We start from the raw sequence: 6,024 nt of genomic DNA, 5'->3' as shown, positions 1-6,024 counted from the left end.
GGGTCAGTTAGGAAGGGGCACAGAGGTCCCTGAGGAGGATAGTCAGGACTTCCCCATGCTGAGGTTATCCAAGAAACTGGAGAAGTCTAATTTCAAGAAACATCTAATTTTAAGTTGTTTGGTATCTGTGTTTTGCTGTGCTTCCATTCAGCGGCCTGTTGTTGGTGGCTTTTCAGGAAAGTTGAAGAAAGCAGGGCAGGGCCCATCATAGAACAAAACTCTGGCAGGAACAGGGTGGGGGGAGTAATTCCGGACAGAATGGTGACAAATGGGAACAGAAGCCTTCAGGATATCCTCCAAAATCCTGGAAGAGAGAGGAATTTCTGCACTGTGAGGAAAAGGAGTGGCACAAAGCAGTTTATTTGGGGTATTGAGGGAATAGCTGAGCCCAAAAGGCTAAAAAACAGAGATTTCAGGAGTGGACAACTCTCTCCAACACCTAGCAATAATTCACATCAAACGGTAGCCCCAAAATAACGAAAATATTTGAAAATAATGTGTTTTATTACTATCTAAAGTGTAAATAATAGGGAATAGAGTGTTTCATCATCAAAGGTTTTATTCTCTACTTTATAAAATGTGCCAAAGCTAGACTATGTTTTCTTCAAAGCTAGAATATTTCAAGTTGATGAAATCATAGGTACATTACTTATTTTGAGTGACGAACAATTTCTCGATATAAGCTGAGAACTGTTGTTACAGCAGCTAGCACTAGAGTTTCTCTCGGATTAAAAGCATACTTTATTATTTTTAGGCCTCTTAAGGTGGAAAGGAGAAGCCCTGAGGCTATAGAATAAAAGAGTCTGTGAAACAGATCGTTTTAAATTGTCCACAGAAGAAGTAAAAGGAGGGGCGCCTTGGCGGCTCAGTCGGTTAAGCAGCAGACTTCATCTAGGGTCATGATCTCCTGGTTTGTGAGGTCAACTCCCACATTGGGTTCTCTGCTGTCAGCGTGGAGCCTGCTTCAGATCCTCCCTCTCTCTCCCTCTCTCTCTCTGCCCTTCCTCTCCCCTCTCAAAAATAAGTAAACATTAAAAAAAAAAAATAAGTAAAAGAAAAGTGAAGGTGGGAATTGACAATGAGAGAGATGGGGGCACAGTGCAGGAAATGAGGAGGTGGACTGAAAACAAAAAACAAAAGAAACAACGGATATTTGTTTCCTCACACTTTCTGTGGGTCAGGCCCCTGGGTGCTGCTCAGGTTGGTGCCACTGGCTCAAGGTCTCTCATGAGATTGCGGTCCAGGTGTCAGCTGTCCAGGTGTCAGCTGAGGCCGAGGTCTTCTGTGACGGCTCAGCGGGAGAGGATCTGATTCCAAACTCACACACAAGGTTGTTGATTCCTTGAGGGCTATTGTGCTGTCTCCCTAGTACAGCCCACAACATGGCAGCTGCCTTTCTTCAGAGAGAGCAAGTGAGAGAGCGCACCCAAGACAGAAGCAACAGCTATCCTGTAACCTAATCTAGCACATGACCTCTCATCACCTTTGCCACATTCTGTTTGCTAGAAACAAGTCACTAAATCCAGCCCGTATTGAAGGGTAGGGCATTATCCAAGAGCATGCGTACCAGGAGGTAGGGATCACTGGAGACCATTTAGGAGCTTTCTGTCACAAGTGGCCAATGAGAAACCCTCAGTGGCAGTGTGGCAGAGGTATTTTAAGAGCAGGGATGATATCTATTGAATTTTTGTTGTTTACAAATCCGCTTCAACCTTTAAGCATCAACACTGACTCTGGCACAGTCCATCACCTGCTGGGAGATTTTCATATCCCTGGGAAGGTGGGGTGGGCGTGGTAAGGGTGGGGTGGGTGGACAGAGAGCTGGAACTTTTTAAGACTCGGGTATTTGGTTGTCTCCTTCTTTCATTACTGTTTTTTCTGAGGCCTTTTGGAGAATTCCTCTTTAGTGACTGTGACTCTATCAGTTCTGTTCGACCACTAGTATTCAGAAAAGTTTAAAAAATATATATTATTCATGTTTTTCTAAAGCAAATACCATTCTTGTGCATTTTTAAGGTCATTTTTTAAAGAGCTACAAAAAATAGGTTGTTATTAGTGACAAACCAATGAACTCCTGAATAAATTTACTCTAAAAAAATTACTTAATCCTAACGGGAAAGGAAAATCTCTACACATCCATACATAAATACATTTATGCCTGAAACCATTTACTCATCTATTTAAGGAGCACTTTTCTTCCTTCATTGTGGATTTAAAAAAAATTCCCTCTGATTCTTTACATTTTCTCTGATTTTGTTAAGGGCAAAACTTACACTAGATTTTAAATTGAAAAACATTCCTCTCATTCCTGCCTTGTTCCATTACTTGATTGATTACATTTTTTTTATCTGCTAATGCTTATCATCCATTCTTAGGAAACACAGTCTCCAGCAGTGATCTATCTTGATCTCTTTATCTGTTGTGTCACAAAGTCACATTACAACAGATACTTGGTAATCTGAAAAATACCAAGATACTTCTAGATTACTGACAAACCCAGTAAGTAGAATTTCCTGCACCCACTGAAGAAACTCTGAAGAAAACCAAAGCGAGGCTGGAGCCAGACGTTTCCATAAGGCTGTTCAAACCCTGGTGTGGTCTGCCCTGCTCCCTGGTATTCTGAGATTTTGTCCTCAGTCCTCCAGTTTCTGTGATGATCTGAAATAAGTTACAACGTACAAGAAGAGGGATTTTCAAACATGAGAACCATGATATGATAGCACGTAATGGAATAGCATTTCATAGAGAAAAGCACAAAGAGTAAAAGTGAAAGGGCCCCATCTCCCAACATTTACAGAAGAGGATACTTACCACACTGGTGTAGTTCCCTCCACTCAGAGATGTTTGTTCCTTCTTCAAGTGATTTTTGTAGTGTCTATAAAGGTGCTGTTTTGCCCTTCTCTAAGCCACCTGAACTGGCCCAGGAACCATAGGACATTCTTATCCCTCCTCCAGAGCGTGGTATTTGAGAACAGACCTGGCCTCTGTTTTGACCGTTTTGTGTAACCACAGACGGGGCTGGAGGAAAGCTTTCCTGAGCTCATGACCATCTCCTGTTTAAGCCAGTTTATTAGCCTCGTGTGCAGGGTGCCCTGGAATGTTTGGCAAGTGGAAGTGCAGTGAAATGCGTCATTGTGCTGCTCTCCCAGCGCATGTTTTCCCACGTAGAACATTCAAAATGTTCAGTTCCCTGGAAAATGTTCTAAAGAAGTTTCACTGTATTAGGCTTTGTCTTCTCATCTTTCACAAAGCAGTCAGCTCTCTGTTCAGAGCAGGCTTTCCTTTCCATAGGCATTTCTGTTGGCACCGAGCCACAGAGACGTGAGCTACAGCCACTGGGCTACGGAGGAGAGAAGGGGGGGGGGGGTTGGCGCATCGCAAGCTTTCCCCCACATTCAACGCACAGAAGGATGCCAACTTGAAAATACCTCTCTGTTGGCTTATGAAAACACTGTCAGGGAAATGTGCTTACAATGATAACTCCTAATTATTTTTAAGAATTGAGATAATTTCCCCAATAATAAAGACTTCCAAGAATCATTTAACATCAGAATATAAAACATGAGCTTTTAGGTTGAAATATGTGATTTGAATTACTTAAAATATTGATGTCAAATGTTTAAGGTTATGTCATACGTATTCATTCTACTTAAAAAAAAAAAAAAAAGCAACAAACGACCAATGACTGATTTTCACAGAAAGAAGTTTTCTGATTAATGTGAATTCACAAAAACGATAGGGATTTCTGAAAAATTACTGGCAGGAAGGATAAAGTAACATCAGTTGGTCATATTTCAATGGATTCTACATTCAACACAGATTGACTTATTCTTTTATATTTAGAAAAACAAGAAAACAACAAGACACAGCTGGACCAATTAAGCTTTTTTCTTTCTTTCACTACACACAAAGGTCTAAAAACATTTTTATTGATTTCCTGAAAGTACCACAATAAATAACTGAACATTGGTGGGAAATTGTAAGAAAGAAGCTTGAATACGTGGATGATATCAAGATTCACAAAGATCGTTAAAGCATGGAATGCAGACCAAGTGATTTTAAACACACTCACTTGTTAGCTCCCAACTTAGGATTTTCAGTCTTTTCTTGAAGGTATTTGTTCTTTAGAAATGTTTTGAATTTTTATGATTCTTTGGGAATATTGGTCACCTGTTCTCAATTTTTTATATTGGGTCAGGATCTACTTAAAACTGAGTTAAAAGCCACATGAATTTTGTGTCTGTCTGGAAAATAGGGTTTGACTTCCACAGATGTCATAGAAATCTCAATATATATGCTGCATTACATCATTGATATTTTCCCTGTCACAGCAGAGACGGAAGTACATTTGATATTGAGGAGGTATTGGTAGGAAATGGGCATTGAGGTAAAGGCTACTTTTGACTCATAGAATTAAAGCTTCTTGATAGATATAAAGCAATCTTTTGATAACACATCATGTAACTCAGACATTATTTTTAAAATTGTGCCTTGCTAAAAAAGATGCCCAGCAGTGTTAACACATTGCTCTGGCCCTGTGCTGCCTTTTTTTTTTTTTTTTTTTTTTTTTAACCCAGCTAGGGAAGCAGTGAAAATAAAGTTAACACTGGCATTAATCAAACCTCTCTTAATTTTGACAGCATCTGGATTTCATTCTTCTTACTAGGTGGCACTACCACTGATCTGTTTTATTTTTTGACTGGGCTTACTGATAACCCCATCAAGGTTGAGAAGTAGAAAGACAGGTTGACTACTTAACTTTAGTGTTGGACTGCTGAACTGAATGGGAGGAAGAAGTGACTGCATTTTTAACAACTATGTATGAAATTCATGGTAGTATGAGTATAATAATAATAAGAAAGAAGGGGAAGGGGGAAAAAAAGCAGTGTGAAGTAGATTTTACCGATTCAGATAGCCTTAAGATTAGATAAATACAGGGGCACCTGGGTGGCTCAGTCAGTTGAGCATCTCAGTTCAGGTCATGATCTTACAGTTCATGAGTTTGAGCCCCACATGGGGTTCTCTGCTGTAAATGCAGATGCATTTACATCTCTGCTGTAAATCCAAATGCAGGGCTTTGGATCCCTTGCCCCTGTCTCTCTCTGCCCCTCCCCCACTCGTACTCTTCCTCTCAAAAATAATAAAAAATTTTTAAAAAGATTAGATAAATGTAAATACTGTTCTATTGTTTAAAATCTTAAAGAGGCTTCCAAGAAAATGCTGTTCTTTGCATTTTCTTACAGAAACATAAAAACAAAATGGTTGTATAACAGGGTAACAGAGTTTTAGTAAATGTGGTTTGAATTATGTTCAGACAAATGCAAAGTGATATGTTTTCTGGGAAAGGTGTCTAGTAAGTAGATTTTTGTATTCCTTGAAACTGTTTTTTAAAATCTTTTTTTAGGGGGGCCTGGGTGGCTCAGTTAGTTGAGCGTCCGACTTCGGCTCAGGTCATGACCCTCAGGTCATGACCTCAGGGTCCATGAGTTCAAGCCCCATGTCAGCTGACAGCTGGGAGCCTGGAGCCTGCTTCGGATTCTGTGTCCCCGCCCCCGCCCCACTCTGCCCCTCCCCCACTCATCCTCTGTCTCTGTCTCAGAAATAAATAAACATTAAAATATTTTTAAATCTTTTTTTAATGTTTATTTTTGAGAGAGAGAGAGAGAAAGAGTGAAAATGGGGGAGGGGCAGACAGAGAGGGAGACACAGAATCCGAAGCAGGCTCCAGGCTCTGAGCTGCCAGCACAGAGCCCGATGAGGGGCTCAAATTCACAATGAGATCATGACCTGAGCTGAAGTCAGATGCTTAGCCAACTGAGCCACCCAGTCGCTTCTGTATTCTTTGAAACTTTTTAAGATTTGATATGGGTTTTGGGAGGAGCTTTGTCCTTCTTGCAAATCTAATACCACTTGACTAGAAGCTGCTCAGAAGAAAAGATTACATCCACCATTTCCTGTGCCTCCCCCCACAGTGCCTGCCACTTTGTACACATCAGGAGCTAAGAAATATTGTTGCCTCAGATT

The 6,024-nt window shown here is 40.6% G+C and overlaps 1 long non-coding RNA gene across 1 annotated transcript; it reads right to left on the bottom strand.

Annotated features, from left to right (window-relative positions):
• Positions 1 to 338: 338 nt before the first annotated feature.
• Positions 339 to 3,039, bottom strand: LOC123590851. Its single transcript, XR_006709005.1, has 2 exons — positions 2,812 to 3,039; positions 339 to 2,658 (listed from the first exon to the last, which is right to left on the bottom strand). It is a non-coding gene; the product is annotated as an uncharacterized LOC123590851 (long non-coding RNA).
• Between the last annotated feature and the right edge of the window lie 2,985 nt (positions 3,040 to 6,024).

Source organism: Leopardus geoffroyi, chromosome B1 (genome assembly GCF_018350155.1).
Source record: "Leopardus geoffroyi isolate Oge1 chromosome B1, O.geoffroyi_Oge1_pat1.0, whole genome shotgun sequence".
NCBI lineage: Eukaryota > Metazoa > Chordata > Mammalia > Carnivora > Felidae > Leopardus > Leopardus geoffroyi.
This window is presented reverse-complemented; position numbering and strand designations above follow the sequence as displayed.